A 17,669-nucleotide genomic window follows, 5' to 3' on the forward strand; every position below is an offset into this window, starting at 1 on the left:
ATTTGATGAAAGTAGGGATATCACTTTGTTTGTAAATACTGCTAGTATTAATCAGCGTGTTAGATAGTACATATTCTCTATGAAACAAGTAATCATTTCCAACTTAACATCTGAAGTAAATTTATAATACGTAGTTATTGCTTTATGTGAATTAAAAAAAATTTCTGACTTCACATTTGTTGCTATTTCATTTATTTATTGATAAAATTATTTTTCAAGGTCGAAAAAAAAAAGATTTTTTTTTATGTAATTTACGATACTTGTTATGTAGTATTATTGAATGGGTGGAAAAAAATTTTTTTTTGTGGTTTCTTATCTTTTTAGCGTACCGACTGTGAGAAAAAAAAATTGAAAAAAAACCGAAAAAAAAAATTTTTCGAAAAACCGAAAAAAAAATTATTGCAGTATTCTACGTGAAAAAACAAACATTTTTTCTCCTATAAATTTTTTTCGATTGTTACAATTTGACGGAGATAAAAAATGTTGAAAAAAACTGTCACTTCCAGGAAAAAATGCCCGTGCGCGCGTCATATTTGACGAAAATAAATTTTTGATGAGTGATTCAGATAGGGCTTGGTAATAGCTAAAAAATGGTATACTTCAAATTTTCGTACGATTTTTTTCCCAAAATTGGCTAATTGTCAAAAATAATAAAAAAATTTCAGAATTTTCAATTTTGCATAATTGTTGCAAAATTTAAAAAAACAATCTATGGCAACCGTGAGTCATATTATCTGAAAGCTCTCCGAAAGACCTTTCAAACGCACCCACGCGCGTCTCTGTACGTTAATTTCTACCAGAGATATAAAACTTTGAAGTTAGACTGATTTTGCCCGTGGGGGGGTAAAAGTGGCTGACCGGCACTGTATGTATGAAAATTTCATCTGGAAAAACTGTGCATAAAATCTATCCAAATTTTTCATATTTACTTTCAAACAATTGTTTTTTATTTTCGAGTCAATTTTTATTCGCGTTTCTGGCATTTCTTAATAATAAAAATAGTTTATTATAGATGAAAATGTTAATTTTTATAACAAGAAACAATAATAAAAATTTATAATATATATAGAAAAATATCAAATGGTCAATTTTTATGTGTGTGAGAACATTATTAAAATAAATATTCTCAGGTATGTAAATATCGATACGTTCGCGATTCGGCGACACCAGGTGCGAGAGTGAATAGTTAGGAGAAAGAGGGAGGCGCGCGAGAAGCAAAAGTAGTAACGTCATAGCTGTCAACAGAGGGTGCACTTAAGGATTGCGAGTTATTTTCCCTGGTGAAATTGTGTGATAGCGGCAACTGTGCTCAATCTCCCAGCCATCATCATATCTGAGGCAGCCAACGACAGTTGGATTGGTGCAACAGCAGCAAAATCAACGATTTCCGTTATCAACTGCAACTGCAACGATAACGGCAGTAGCAACACCTTCATAGGCTAGGAAACTTCGGTGACAAAAGGATCACATACGGTTACGGCTGATTACCGTAACCGCAACTCAGGATAGGTGCACCTAACAGTATTCGTGATATTCATACTAGTTAGTACCACGCGAATAATTTGATGCATGCGCCGAATAACCCTTCGGATAGTCGTGCCTAAGGTTAGTCTTCGTATAATTTATACTTTCTTTCTCTCTCCCTCTCTCTCTCCTCGGATTAGATGATAAACCAATACGCGAGCGAAAGTCTTTCGGCCCATATAAAGACTGTACACTTCAATATAATTAAAAGGATTAAGTATAATTTACCGTTTTGCGATATTTTTCTCCTTACTCATTGTTAAATCCAATTCCCAGAAATTCAAACCGATTTTGTCTAGGGTATTTTGGGAAGTAAACAACAGTCCTTTTACACAATACGAGGGACAAGTCATTAATCAGGTGACTTAAGGTGAGTTCACTCTGTGGAGTTACTTGAAGTTGGAGCTAAGTGACAGTCATGAAGATGAATACATGTATTTTCATACGTAATTAAAAGTGGCGGTTAGCTCTGCAACGACGGACTTTTGCATTATTAGCTTCCCCGTTTGTACGAAATACCCCCCTCCCCGCCGTTACAGTACATGGAAGTCTTGCGATCAGAAGTAATAAATTGAACTAACATTAACATACTCAATTAAATGTTTTTTTTTATCAAAATGCCAATCTCTTTTTTTTAATAACTGCTTTGCAGATTCTTGGCATTATTAGAATTAACTTATCCAAGGTAGAATGTGCAATCTTTTTTAATTTTTTTTTGTAGGATCTTCCATAAATATTTTTTTAAAGTAGAGCAAATTTTCCGTACTGTTTAGTTGAATTCTCCCTTTAATAAATCAATAAGATTCAGATCAGTTGATTGGGAAAGCCCATTCATGACTTGTAGTATTTGGCGGTCTTGCATCATCTTCAAATAATTTTTACAAATGTTTGAGGTATGTTTCAGATCATTGTCTTGTTGGAAAATAAAATTAGGACCAGATGCCTTCCAGAAGATACCACATTTCTTTGAAGTATACTCTTTTAACGAATGCACAACATCGTCACCAATTTATTAAAGGGAAATAAGGGAGATACTTTCGTTTTCTGCAATCGAAAAGAGAAAAAGAAGAGAGTCCGACAAATAATTTCACACATAATCGTTTAAATTCAGAACTGTTAATTTTATTCTAATTTACAACAAAATAAACGAGCAATTATACATTTTAAATTTAATTATGAAAACGAACACATAGACGTCAACTACCTGGGTGGTGAACCCCTTGGCAGTCTACTACCTGTCGTCCGCACTTAGCTTATTGAATCCCTGTTCAAAATATTAAGAAAAACTCAGGTAGCCGGCGAGTGAACGTCTTGCTACTGTGCACTACCGGATTTATAATCTAGCACGGCCATAAGTTTTCTATAACGGAAGAGAATTAATGAGAGAGAAAAAACGGGAATCTAACTCTTTACCAACTGGTTGACAAGTGACGCTAGGGTGCCTTTCCTTCTCTGATCCGGGGTGTATCGAGAAAAATTCCGGCGAACGTCCAAGCGAGTCCCATGAGGCAACGGGCAGCCTTAGTTTTAAATGAACAGGCAACCGGGCGAAGACTCTCTATCCATGCGGTCTCTGTTCTTCCTTTTTGGCTTTTCTGCCGGGGTGTATGATTGGTAATAGTCTAGACACTTATTTCAGCGTGAACTAAACTTCTACTTATGAGCAGCTCATGATCGTTGACTCACTTCCACAGCTTTCTTCGCTTAGCCTACTTGTTAGGCGGCATGCAACACGGCTTATAACAGTCAAAACTATCGCACGCCTACCTTGATCTACCTATACTCCGCTTTCTGTCTGTCTTTCTCTCTCTCGCTCTATCTTTCCTTTGCTCGCTCCCACTAATGGACCCCTTTGAACCTTTTTGGTAATCATCGACTCTGAAACAAAAAGGTTAATAGTTAGAAACTGGTTTCTACCACATAACACTAACTCACAATAATACTTCCACTTTAGTATTTTGATCTATCTTAAATTTATAGCTTAGATTTAATTTGGTAGCAACCAGATCATATCAAAGGGCAAATTGTTAAATTTATAACAGACATTTACTTCAAATATTCAAATCATTAATTAAATTTATTTAAAAGCAAAGCAAAACCAAACTTTTGTCTGCCGAGGAAACGATGATCATGCACATTGAATTGCTACTACAAACGATGAAAAGATAGACAAAACTAAAGAACTTTACCAATAACTGTTATTGCTCTAAGGTCTCCAAATACCGGACGATATATCGCACGAAGCTCTTCCATCGACGGACATGAGGTATTCTCGCCGGAGAGTCTGCGAGTGAAAACCTCGGCCGTCTCGAACAAAATAGCCACGGGTGCCTGTTCATTCGGCACTTTCGCGGACACTGGTGTGTTAACCCCTCGCAACGCATTCCCTTTACAAACCACGGCATTAGTCTCTTCTGCGAGGAGCTCTCTAGCCTAAGCACGCGAAAATTTTTTCCGGTATCGTTTTCGACATCGATGGCTTGACCTGGTTCACTTCTTGACTGACGACTCAGGATTTGATTTGACTGTCACCATCACAAGAACAACTGGCCCTGGCTTCACTCTTTTCACCAGTGTAGCTTGGAGATTTGGTTGCTCCCCGGAAAGAAACCCTTGTCCGAATGATGACCTCTTGAAGTTACATGCGGATAGGTTTAAACGGCGGTATCTATCACTTAATCTCGAAAAGATGCACCCTAACAGTACGACGGTTACTATTTATAACTAACTCATAAATATCGGGCTAAATTACCAAAATTATTTTAAACGATCCATCATATTTCGAATCAATTTTCGCGTTTTTACCTACTGCTGTATTCGAAAGCGTAAGCATTTTGCGCCAAATCAAATTGCTTACTTGGAAAAACGTTTGAAGTCTATGTTACGGCGTAACTTACACTCGTGGCGCTTGTTCAATCTTGACGGTGAGTAGTTCTGAACCCGTTAGATGGCGACATGTGGGGCTTCCGGCTATCTCGATGATAAGCGAAGCACATGCATGCAACCGCCAAAAACTGGCAGTCTACTTCCTGCTTGAGATCCGGGTACAACTAAGTTCGGCCTTTCTAGTCTTATCTTAGAATCACGGTATCGCGAGTGAATACAAAGACGCAAATAAACGAATTGTGCACCCTATTTAACAAGTGAGTGTCAAGGTTAAGCCATCGAAGGCATAATAATAAAATCATAAATTTGCCCCCCTGTCGATCGTTAAATAATTACAAAGTTCTTTGTTCCGCCATTTTAAATTGCACCAGGTGCATAATAAACCAAGAAATTAATCGAATACTTTAAAAATTTCCAGTGATGTAAATCATCTTAAACCTAAATAACATTAAACTATTTTACATTCATTATGTGAGATAGTACAAGCTTCTCGATAGCTTATTTATCTTTTTCTTTCTTTGTGCTCATTGCACGTGTGGCCGGAAAATTTGCTCACTGCAGTACCAATACACTCTCTCCTTTTCACACGTAGGTTTGCATCCTGCAATACCAACCGTGTTCAAACAATTTTACTTTTCTTTTACTACTTCTTCTTATTAAGTGATAATTACCGTCTGCGTCCGATGGATAAATTGTTGTCTTGCGAGCGTCGAAAATAAAAGTGCGTGCGTATGAACTAGCAATTACACTTCACTTTATTATTATTTCCTACATCTATATCATTATTCATTATTTATTCTTATTTCTTTTGATTATGTCATTAATTTCACTTATTCAATAAAAAGGGTTTTTGTGCGTACTGAGCTTTTCCCTTTACACAGGCATTGTTTATTTCTTCCCTTTTCCTTAAATTAATATACATATAAAGAAAGAGTTTTTTTTTTATATATAATTTCTTTCTTTCACTACGCTTAAATTTCACCAGGCATGCCACCTAAGGCATAGTAATTCTCTGACGACAAAACAGTCTACCTTTATTGCAATACTTCTTTTGCCTTTTTTTGCACCTCATCGATGTTCCTGGCTACTAAGTCTCATAACGCATTAAAACGCAGTAACCTTTTTTTTCACTCTTTCGCATCTAATTTTACAATGGGCGTTTTTACTTCTATCTCTCACCTCAAACCTTTACTGGTCATAAATCTCTACCAAAATTTAAAAACGCTGGTGATCCCTCGACGACGTCTATGTCTTGGTATTTATAGCATAGTGAAATTAATCCAAATATCTACTCCAATTTCGATGATCGGCATCCACGAACATTGCTATTACAGTCTTCAGTGTTCGATTGATACGCTCTACCGGATCACTTTGCTGATGATACACAGGGGAAAAAAAGTGTTCAATACCGTATTCATTTAACCTATTCTAAAATACCTTATTCCTATACGCTTTTGCATTATCGCTAACTGTATACTTGAGCATTTCTCACCTCAAGAGAATTAACTCTTTAAGCGTTATAGCGAGAGCAAGACTGTTCGTCGACCGTAGTGGTTTCAATTCGATCTATACTATCTTAAAAAAGTGATGAGTTACCGACATCCGGCGTTGTGATTGGTTGACGCTAAAAAAGGGCACGAAATTTTAAACTTTTGTATACTTTGGAATATTTTTATTAAATATCCAGGAGTATGAGATTGTGACGAGAGTCGACAGTAGCCTGTTTGTAGTCGGTCCCTTTGCCTCTCCCCTTTGCTCTCGGCCAGGCTCAATGATCGCCTAATACTGTACCTCTTTTTTTCAGCCGCCATAATTCGCCAGGCTCGGCCGAAATAGCCTAAAGAAAATGAGAGGAAACGTTGTAGTTGAAGAAGGAGATAGAGAAAGAATTACAAAAAGAGTAAAAGAGAGAGAGAGAGCGCGCGCGTGAGCATGCACTATGAGATATAGACAGGCGGGTGTTGCGCGATTAATTCGCGTTTTGTCGCACCTTTGGGAAGGCACTTCTCCCAACCCTTGACTGACCTCCGCAGAGACCACAGCAGCTCCAGCTCAGCTTACCGACGGGCCACTCATAGCGCTCGAGTCTCCTCGTTTACAGGCCGCTTTTCCAACGTGCAGGAACTCCACATCCCACTGAAAATCGGGCAGCCGTCCGGCCTTCTTTTTTTTTCTAACCGGACGTCTTCGAGGCATCCTCCTTTGCCGAACACCCCGGAGGTGAATACCTTCCTTGGACCCGGATTTCATGGGTCGGGAGCACTACTACTGACTTAACGACGGGCTTTCCAGAAACGGGGGTAAAACGGATAAGAGATGTATGCCTTGACATCCCCTATACTGTGCTGGTGTTGACCGATTCCGAACTGAGGCCCTTTTCTAAGTTTACCCCTCTGGCCCCAGCTTTATGGCTTCAGAGATGAACAGCTCCTTCATACGGCGCTTTATTTTAGCTGAGCGCGTCACCATATTTCGAGCTGCCCGCAGCACATGCTTGACTGTTGAGCCAGATCAGAATTGGAATTAGTGTCCCACTCAGCCCGACCTGTCGGCACCACCATGTCGATAACCACCAACCTAACCCTCAATTCCAGAGCAGCACCTACTCGTGATACCGCTCCCGATGGGTCAGATTAGGCTTGAGGGGTGACGGGTGGTGGAATCGCCTTAGCCAAAAGGTAATCGGTCAATAGCGGCCCTTCATCCAGCAGTGCTGATAATTCTTGTTGGGCACTACTGTTATCACCTCCCCCATCAGCGCGATAAAATTTAGATTTATTTATTCTTTTTTTTTGTATTACGTTTTTGGTCACCATTGCAAGAGCTCTATAAAGGCCGCTTATTTCACGTTTTGTAGTTTTTGCGTTTGTGATTAGGGCTATAACAGTGAAAGCATATTTTTCAACCAAACGGGCATTCTCCCTCGGCATGAGTCTTAGAGACACAGAAGAAATGGTAGGTCAAACGGCTAGCTCAGGTTCAATTTCCGTATTAATGGGCCTGAGCTTGTTTAGCTCATGAGTTCACCTGTGGTACTCATCTTCGTCCTAGTTGTAACATAAGTCTTTTTAGTTGTATATAATCACAATTATTTCCTTTTTTTTATTTATTTTGTTTTGGCTAACATAGTCGGCTACAGTGATTGCGGGCAATGATTTTTCTACAACGTGACAGAAAAGTTCGCTCTTTTGATCATTTGGATAACTTCCGAATGTAGAGTGATTTTAATACTTGCTTAATCTGACCATGAATAATTATGATTACATTTAGAGTATGGTTTTTTATTTGGTTAACTGTTAGAAACATCTGTTTTGTTTTTTCATAAAGTGCGAAAATAAAAAAATCTTTTATCTGTATCTGCTTAAATAGATATCCGACATTTTTATTTTCTGTATACCGACGGGGCATAAAAATTCTTTCGATATCAGCGAGTCATACATCCGGTTCATGCCATGTACTCATCTTTCTTTACAAGCATAATTTTATTTACAAGCCTTATTAAACTTTAATTTTCATATCACAGAAAGACTGTATTGCAAATTAACAAGCGAAAAGCTCTGCGCACAATATAGAAAAATCCTAAATTATCTGAACTTTAATACAACTGATTGTTATTACACTGCCCGTCAATCACTTTTGCCATGCTTACCTCAAAATTAGGCAAACTTGAAAGTTTTGTATCTCGGTCAGAAATCATCGTATCAGAAAAAACAGCAGGGCATTTTAAAGGTAATCGCAAAAGCTTCCATTTAAGACATGCAGAGACTTAAAAATGAAAATATGTGTTTTTTACAGTAAAAAAACTGATTAAAAAAATTTCAATTTTTTTAACTTCGACTTAAATCAATGCCAATTTAGAACCAAGCGGTGGAGGGCAAATCGACCGGAGGGGTTCGGAGGGTAATGTCTTTCCCTTTAAAATTAGCCCCCGCGGGGTTCTATCCGATGTTTTTTAACCGAGTTACGGCGTTTTTTGTAAAAAAATAACCTTTTTTTTTCAATCATCAATAACTTCGACTTGCGTACGTTTATAACGAATTTAATTCATTCGTTATGTCTCTCTCCTCCCACGCATGCATATACATAGTTTATATACTTATACCATATTTGGATTTACATTATATTTTACCGCAGCCCGCAGCAGCCGGCAACGCCGAAGTATAAGGTAAGAGAGAGAGCGCGTTAGGTTTATCAGCGAGCCTATAAGCAGAGAGAGTCGCGTCCGCGGGTACGCGCATATGCGTGTGGTCGTGCTGCCGAAAAGTGCGATGAAGGAGTGGGGACGCCTCCCGCGGCAATTGACTGGCGGACGTAACACGGGCGACACGTGTTTGAACGCGCGTTGAAGAACAGGCCTCTCGTTTTCTTTTTTTGCTCGGGCAGTTGCCGTGGTCTAGCGTTCCTCGACTTCCTTTTTCTTACTGAAGCATCCGGACTTTCGACCTGGCATTGCCTTGAATTGTTGCGGGTGCGTGCAGTGGTGCGGCGAGTTGACAGGGTGGTGTGCGTGTGCAGAACCTAGTGCTAGGCCGTCCTACGCTTTTTCACCACTGCGACCGGTGTCCGGGAACGCCGTTCAGCGAGCGAGCACTTATTGTACAAAGGGCCTGGCCATTGTCGTCACATTGTAAGTACCGACTCGTTTAGCTCTCTCTTGCTGGCTTGCCGCTTCTCTCTCTCTCTCTTCCCGCCGATCTGCTACTCTGTACGCTTTCCCTTTGGTGCTTTATATAAATTATTTTGTATCCTTCTTATTCTCTGCGTTTCTTTGATTTTGCGTCCGGCTCCCACTCCCTATCCTTGGCGAATTCTCTGCGCTCGTCACTACTTTTCGCGCTTTTCAGCCACTGCTACCTGCGACGCTCTACGCGGGCCACGAGGCTGCTTGACATCGTGGCTGGTCGAAGGGCTTGGCCGCCCACGCACCAGCGTATTAACCTCGTGGCATCAGTAACTGGTTAAGTCAAGCTGTCAACTAGTCTATCCTCTCGATTATAACGGCGGGTTAGCCAAAACCCCGTTATACGTTTTAGAAAAAAATGCCAAGGAGAAAAAAGTTTCATTTTGTGCTCAAGAATACGAAAATAAAGTCAAAATAAAGAAATAGAGAAAAAATATTTTTTTCGGTTTTTTAGCGCATTAAAAAATTAAAGGAATTTAACTTTTTTTTTACGCTTCGTTTTAAAATGTCTAGGGACGTAGTAAATCACAAAAAAACTAAAACTAAACGTAAAAAAAAGTTAAATTCCTTTATTTTTTTAATGCGCTAAAAAACCGAAAAAAAATTTTTTTCTCTATTTCTTTATTTTGACTTTATTTTCGTATTCTTGAGCACAAAATGAAACTTTTTTCTCCTTGGCATTTTTTTCCAAAACGTACGCAAGTCGAAGTTATTGAGGATTGAAAAAAAAGGTTATGTTTTTAGTAAGAACGCCGTAACTCGGTTAAAAAACATCGGATAGAACCCCGCGGGGGCTAATTTTAAAGGGAAAGACATTACCCTCCGAACCCCTCCGGTGGATTTGCCCTCCACCGCCTGGTTCTAAATTGGCATTGATTTAAGTCGAGGTTAAAAAAATTGAAATTTTTTTAATCAGTTTTTTTACTGTAAAAAACACATATTTTCATTTTTAAGTCTCTGCATGTCTTAAATGGAAGCTTTTGCAATTACCTTTATAATGCCCTGCTGTTTTTTCTGATACGATGATTTACGACCGAGATACAAAACTTTCAAGTTTGCCTAATTTTGAGGTAAGCATGGCAAAAGTGATTGACGGGCAGTGTAGTTTATGTACCCATATTATTGTATTATTTATTAAAGCATAAATAAAGTCGCTGCAGTTAGTTTTGTGATATAACAACTCTACCAAATATAGCGATAAAAACAACCTTTGTGTATTCGCACCGAAAATTAGTCCGCGTGAAAGTTAATACTCTCTCTCTCGCTCCCCGGTTGATCTTATAAACTTATACGCGAGCGAAAGTCTTTCGGCCCATATAAAGGCTTTGTAGTTCAATCCGATTAAAAGGATTTAAATTAATTCACCGCTTTACGTTCTTCACTCCTTCTTCAACGATAAACTCATTTCCTAGAATTTGGACCGATTTTGTCTAGGGGATTGTGCGAAGTAAATAATAACCTCTGAATTATAGCAGTATAATCATTAACTTTTACTAACTTATGTATTCTTAATACTCGTATTCATATACAAAACGAAACAAAATTTTAACGCAAAGAAAACAAAACAAAAATCTATAGTTTTTCCTTTTGAATCAATATCAACAATAACAAATCAAACGATTTTATACATTTTATCTCGGATAAAGCTTCATAATTATTCAAATATTATACATTTTCAAACTTGGACTTTCTTGAACAACTTATTGTAGCTTTTATTTGTTATAAATTTTTAATTGATCCTTCAGAAAATTCTTCTTATTACTTCGCGAACAGATGAATATTCACAATTCCGATATTGATATTTAATGTATCATTTCTCTCGCTATTTGAAAGCGGCGAATTTTCCTGTAATTTAACATGCATTTGTGTTACGCGCCTTAACTCTAACTATATTTGCAGTGCGTTTTAATTTGTGCTCAGCAAATTTGTTATTTGTTTACATTAACATCCTGTCGCTACTGGTAAGATTGCAGCAATTTAACGGCACGGCGAAATTTCATGTCGATTGAACAGTCGTATATTTTGGTATGAAGCTTAAGAGTGTATAAGCAACAGAACACAATATTTTAGTAATAAATAATAGTTATTAATTCAAGTAAGTTGACAGTGCACAGATGAGCTTTGAATTTTTGAATCTTGTTAGTATATCAGAAAAAGGATACATAAATGAAAGTCGGTAACGAACAAGTTAATATATAACTATTCCACCGCATGCGACTTGCCTATCGAATAAATTTATCACCTTTTTTGTGTTTTGCAACATAAACATTTTTTGTGAATCAAGTAAATGTATTTATTTACAGTGTTTGGTACATTCAACATCAATTGTATATTACTTAATTCATACAAGAAAGTAGATTCTTTTCTTGTGAACTGTTTACGTCCGAACATGGTAGTTACAATATTGCTCGTTATGTTTGGAAAGCTCATTTTTCACTGTAAATTTTGAATTTTGCCTTATTTGACTTTTGAATTTACTTTTGAATTGGCATCGTTATTAAATATTTCTTTTGTTTTAAATTTTCTTGTTTCTTTTACTTTTTGAGTTCGATTACAACGGTTATCTTACTACTTTCTATTGGAGTTCATGACGGCGCGTCTCCATTGGTATTAATTTGTTCAAGTTTATAAATAATGTTATAGTCATATTCTATGCAACGGTAATCGATTGTAAATATCGATTCACTCGAGATTCGCACTCGAGGTGCGAGAGCGAACGATTAGGCTCTTCTAATCCTCTACCTAGAGGGGGATTTCTTCTGATTCCTCTCTCTAGAGGGGGCGCGCGCGAGAAATGAAAGTAGTAACGCCATAACTGGCAGTGGAGACGGTGCGCTTGAAGTTCGTGAGTGATCCCCCCCCCCCCCCCGTTGGAATCGTGAGAGGTGTTTGTGAGCAGTGCAAAGACATTGTGGCAATTTATCTCGGCTTTATAGCCACCACCTCATCGACAGCAGCAAGTAACAATATCTGTCAGCAGCAGCAACTGCAACGGCAACTTCAGCAGCAACACCAACATAGACCAAAAGTGTCCAGCTACTTAAATCGGTACATACGCTTGTGGCTGATCACCGTAACCGCAATGCAGGGTAGGTGCACCTTACAGTATCCGAGACATTCATATAAAAAAGTACCGCAGGATAAAGTAGGGCATGCACCCGATAACCTTTTGTGTACTCGCGCCGAAAGTTAATCCATGTGAAAGTTTATACTCTCTCACTTTCTCTCTCCCCGGTTGATGTTATAAACCTACACGCGAGCGAAAATCTTTCGGCCCGCATAAAAGCTTTGTAGTTTAATGCGATTAACTGGATTTAGATTAATTTACCGCTTTACGTTCACTCTTCAACAATAAACATATTTTCTAGAATTTGAACCGATCTTGTCTAGGGGATTGAGGGAGATAAATAATAGCTTCTACACGCAATTTGGGAGACAAGACTCACCAGTCAGGTGACTTAAGATGAATTCAACTTAAGGAGATACTGGAAGTTGGAGAGGAGTGACAATCATAAAGGCAAACACACGTATTCTTATACGTACTTAACAGGGTGGTGGTTAGCCCTGCATCGAGGGATTGTTATTTAATTTTCTTCGTTCGTATGATATATCCCCCCTTGTTACTTCTAATAATTTATGTCTCCATTTGTGTATTCTTGCATTGTCTTCTGATTTGAATGATAGTAATGATTTATAATCACTTACTGTCATAAATTTATTTCCATCGATGTAATTTCTCAATGTTTTTACTGCAAATGCCATTTAATGATTCTCGTTCATAAGTATAATACCTTTTCTCTGCCGATTTCAAGACTTGATGCAGATACCATAGCTCTATCTTCACCTAATTTGCCTTGAGAGGCTACACACCCTAATACAAAGTTCGATACATCAGTTATAATAAATAGTTATATCATGTCCGGCAATTGTTGAATTACGATATAGCACATAGTCGGCAAGAACCGCCACTTCAAACAAGACCGCTATTGATAATGTACTATTTTTCATTCTTTTTTTCTTAAGCTATAAGAACCTCGTTTATATTTTTTATAAATTAAACTTTATTAGTTTTATAAATTGTTGTGCTGTTTGAACGTGTGCTGGCCTCGCTCTACATTTTCTTCTTTAATTTGGTTACAAATTTCACTCACTATATCGAATACTTTTTCTAAATCTTGATGTACTGAAACTTCTTTATGAATTTTCATAAGTTCGGAAATTATATGAGGCTCATGTATATTATAAAGTGTAATTATTGATCTATTATCTATTATATTTTTTCCTCTTCAGAAATGATGTTCGAATTTCCATATAATGATGATTCAGTAAATATATTTATTTGATATCTGCCTTTTTTTGATTTTACTAGTATTTTTTTCCATTAATTTCCAAATAGTCTTCGTCCAATCTTATCCTATAGTATAGAAAGACATTTATGCCTAGTATTCCACTATAAGGAATAGAAAAACTCTTTTATGTTACGTGGAAGTCGAAATACATATTATAAATGGTATCTTTGTTGATCCTAGAGTTTTTATAGATTTATCTGTTATTCCAGAAATAAGTATTCGTTCATGCCTATTGATGTTCGTTGTCGATATACTGCTATTTTATATAATATTCAGCTGTGCTCCACTATCAATTAATTGGCTAAAGTTCTTATGTGAATATGCATCACTTATTGTAATAAATTTTTAATTTTTAGTTAGTCGCTCTTAACACGTGGCTCAGATTGCCACTTTTCCGAATTGAAAACGAGGCTCTCGCTGTCATCTGCTGCTTCCGTCGGACACATTCAGCGACCTCGTGGCTGGCCTCCGATGGCGTCTCGGCTAATCACTCGATACCGCAGCAACAATAGAAGCTATTGGCCGTCTAATGTTCACGTTCCTTGCGACGTTCACACGCACGCACGCCGTTGCCGATACTAGAGGCACTCCTGGATTCCGACACGCTATTCGCGATTTTCGAGTAACTGCTTAACTCTAGCGTTAATTCTCGACTCCTGTACGTTGTTACCGGTGTCAAAGGCGCTTTCCCACTCTCGCACGCTGTTACTGATTCTAGCGTTGCTCTCATCGCGCGCGTTCCTTCCCATTTCGGACCAAGTTTCCGTTTTCAACTTCCCCGGGCCGATAGGTGCTGCCCTCGCAGGCAGCCACGCGATCGAGACGGTAGCACAAACCGGACATTTACCATAACAACATATCTCACTCGATGGATTTCTGTATTTTTTCTAAATAGAATTTTTTCAAGGAGGTAACCACTCTTCCAATCGTTTATCACGTATCAGTACAAAATTGGAATATTTTTCCGAAATAATAGCATACTATCACAGTTTTTGTTTATTTTGTCAACGAAATTATTCCGCATAATTTGTCAATCTTACACATATGTTGGAGGGGAGTACAAACTCTGGTTTATAGCCAAATTCAAAAGAAAAATATCCACAAAATTTTCAAATTCTATTATATTACGCAAAATTGCTGCAGAAAGTATGATGATAAATAAGAACTTTTATTTTAATAAAGACCATTCAAAGGTTATTATTATAATAAATACAGGGTGAGGAAAAAGTATGGAAAGTCCAGAAAATTCGGCAAACCGCATGAGGTTAGTCATGAAACAAAGGTCATACCCTATGTAACTTTCGACGAGGAACTCAACGGTGACCTCTGAATTGACCTTGAACCTCATTTTCAAGGTTTTTTCAAGATCAACCTCATTTTTTCAAATGGGAACCTCTACTTTTTATACTGGAATCAAAAAGAGCGATAAATTTTACGGATGGGAACGACTCAAGTCAGAAGATATTGTAACTCCTAATCCTCCTTTTAGCATTATCTAGGAATAACGACGTAGACATAAAAGGAATCTGTTCCCTTCGGGGTGCTTTTTTATGGTGAGTTCCCCTTGCCTCTCACTTCGGGGTGCTTTTTAATAGTGAGTTTTCCTTGCCTTTTACCTCGAGGTGCTTTTTAATAGTGAGTTCCCCTTGCCTTTCACATAAATGAATTCACAAAATATGTTCAAATTGTTCTCCATTCGCTTCTTGACAGTAACCAATCCTATTGTAGAATGTTTGAGTTGCATTTTGGATCATCTGCCGTGGAATGGCAGTAATTTCTTGAACTATTCTAAGTCTTATATCTTCAAGATTTTGTGGATTACTACTGTATACCCGATCTTTTAAATACCCCCACAAAAAATAGTCCAAAGGGCTTAAATCTGGAGATCTTGAAGTTCTCTCTACTGTACCTCTTCTACCTATCCATCTTTAAAAAAATGTTTCATTGAGGTGTTGTCTGATATTTACACCGTAATGAGCTGGAGCACCATCTTGCTGAAACCATGTATTTTCAAAATCATCACCTCTTAAGGCCTGGATAGCTGGAACAATTTGATTTCGCAAAAGTTGTTCATAACTTACAGCGTTCAAATTTCTTTCGATAAAAAAGGGACCTATTATTGTACCGCCTACTATTCCTGCCCACATGTTTAATTTTGTAGGGTATTGAGTGTGACTTTCATCCAATGAGGATTTGTGTTGGACCAATATATAAAGTTATGACGATTGATTTCACCATTTAATTGAAATGTCGCTTCGTCTGAAAAAACAATATTTTGTAAAAATATTGGATTTTCAGTAACCATTTGCATCATTGTCTCACAAAATTCTACTCGACGATCAGGATCATCCTCATTCCTGGACAAGCTTGATTTTATAATACTGAAACTTGTTTACCTTTAAAATTTTAAGAACAGATTTTTGATTGATCTCCTATTATAAAGCTACTGATCGAGATGATTCATGCGGATTTTCCACAAATACAGTAAAACATCTAAAGATTTTTCTTCATTTGTTGCTGTTCGTGGTCTTCCAGTAACAAAACGATTTTTAACAGACCCCGTTTCTTGAAAACGTCTTAAGGGTTTTAAAACTGTGGATTTAGACAAAGGAGTTTCGCCGTCGCCGTTTCGAAACGTTCTATTAAAAAGATTAACAACATTTGTATACGATCTTTGCTGATCATCCCAACCCCTCATCATTAGAAGAGATATTAGTTCTCTTTCGGACAAACGAAACATTTTAAAAGTTTGAAAAAAAACAAAAATTTGATATTGTTATTGTAACTAAAAAAAAAACTATGAAATATTTGACGAATTTGTCGAATTTCGTTTTTTTTTATTGGTCAAGTATTTTTTTTTTCTAGAGCCTATTTACTATGAAAACAACAAAATATGGTTTCAATTTCCAATTAGTAGAGGTCAAAAACAAATAAGATTTAAAGATCTAAATGATAACAATTTTTTAATTATTATTTGTAAAAGCACTTCTATTTTATTTTTAAATTTTCATTTCTTTCAAATGCCTTCTAAATAATTTCGTATTTCTAATAAACAATTAGCTTTACAGCCCATGAAAGAGGAAAAAACGTAACTTTTGACGAAAAAAAACGTGACTTTGGAGTTTTTGACAACTTTAATGATATTTCATGTTCAAAGTAGTGACTTTCTATTTTCTAAAACGAAAGATGAAGACTGCGAAAAAAATGAGATCCAGATGAACTGTGCAGTGTGAAAAAAGAGTTGTCTTCTTTTATCAAAATTCTAAAAAAATACGAGAAAGACAGATCTTCAAATTGCTTTTTATTCGTATTCTAGCAAAAATCAACCCTGTTTTTGTATTTAAAAAAAATATTGTTTTTTCAAATGAAGTTACATGTCAATTAAATGGCGAAGTCAATCGTCATAACTTTAGATATTGGTACGAGAAAATCCTCATTGGATGAAAGTCACACTCAATTTCCTCAAAAATTAAACGTGTCGGCATAAATGTTAGGCGATACATTAATAGATCCCTTTTTTATCACAGGAAATTTGAACGCTGTAACTTTTGTGAAATCAGATTATTTCAGCTATCCAGGCGTTAAGATATGATGATTTTGAAAATACATGAATTCAAGGAGTATTCGGCGTCACGCTATCTTTGAATAGTTCCCACCCGTAAAATTTATCGCTCTCTTTGATTCCAGTATAAAAAATAGGGGTTTCCGTATAAAAAAATTAGGTTGACCTTGAAATAACCTTGAAAATGAGGTTCAAGGTCAATTCAGAGGTCACCGTTGGGTTCCTCGTCGAAAGTTACATAGGGTATGACCTTTGTTTCATGACTAACCTCATGCGGTTTTCTGTATTTTCCGGGGTTTCCATACTTCTTCCTCGCCGTGTATAATTAACATAATATGCGAAAATGTACGAATCATGGAACTAGTTTAAATAGAATTGATAAGTTATTCTCATAACCTTTTTGTTAAACCAACATACTAAAAAATTTTTAAAATGGGCTTATATTGATATTAGAATTATGGATGGAGTAGTAACATTTTTTTATTGTTATTACAGTTTGCTATTGGAATAAATACCAATACATACATTAACAATTATGGTTAAATTTCAAATGCATCAAATAACGTGAGTAAGGAAAAAGACTGACTGATAAATAGTATAGAAAGAGAAAGACACAATACAAATATTATAATATCGTAGTCACACTAATAAATAAGTTCCGAGATAC

Source organism: Phymastichus coffea, unplaced genomic scaffold (assembly GCF_024137745.1).
Source record: "Phymastichus coffea isolate CEN01 unplaced genomic scaffold, Cenicafe_Pcof_1.1 PCOF00006, whole genome shotgun sequence".
Classification (NCBI taxonomy): Eukaryota; Metazoa; Arthropoda; class Insecta; order Hymenoptera; family Eulophidae; genus Phymastichus; species Phymastichus coffea.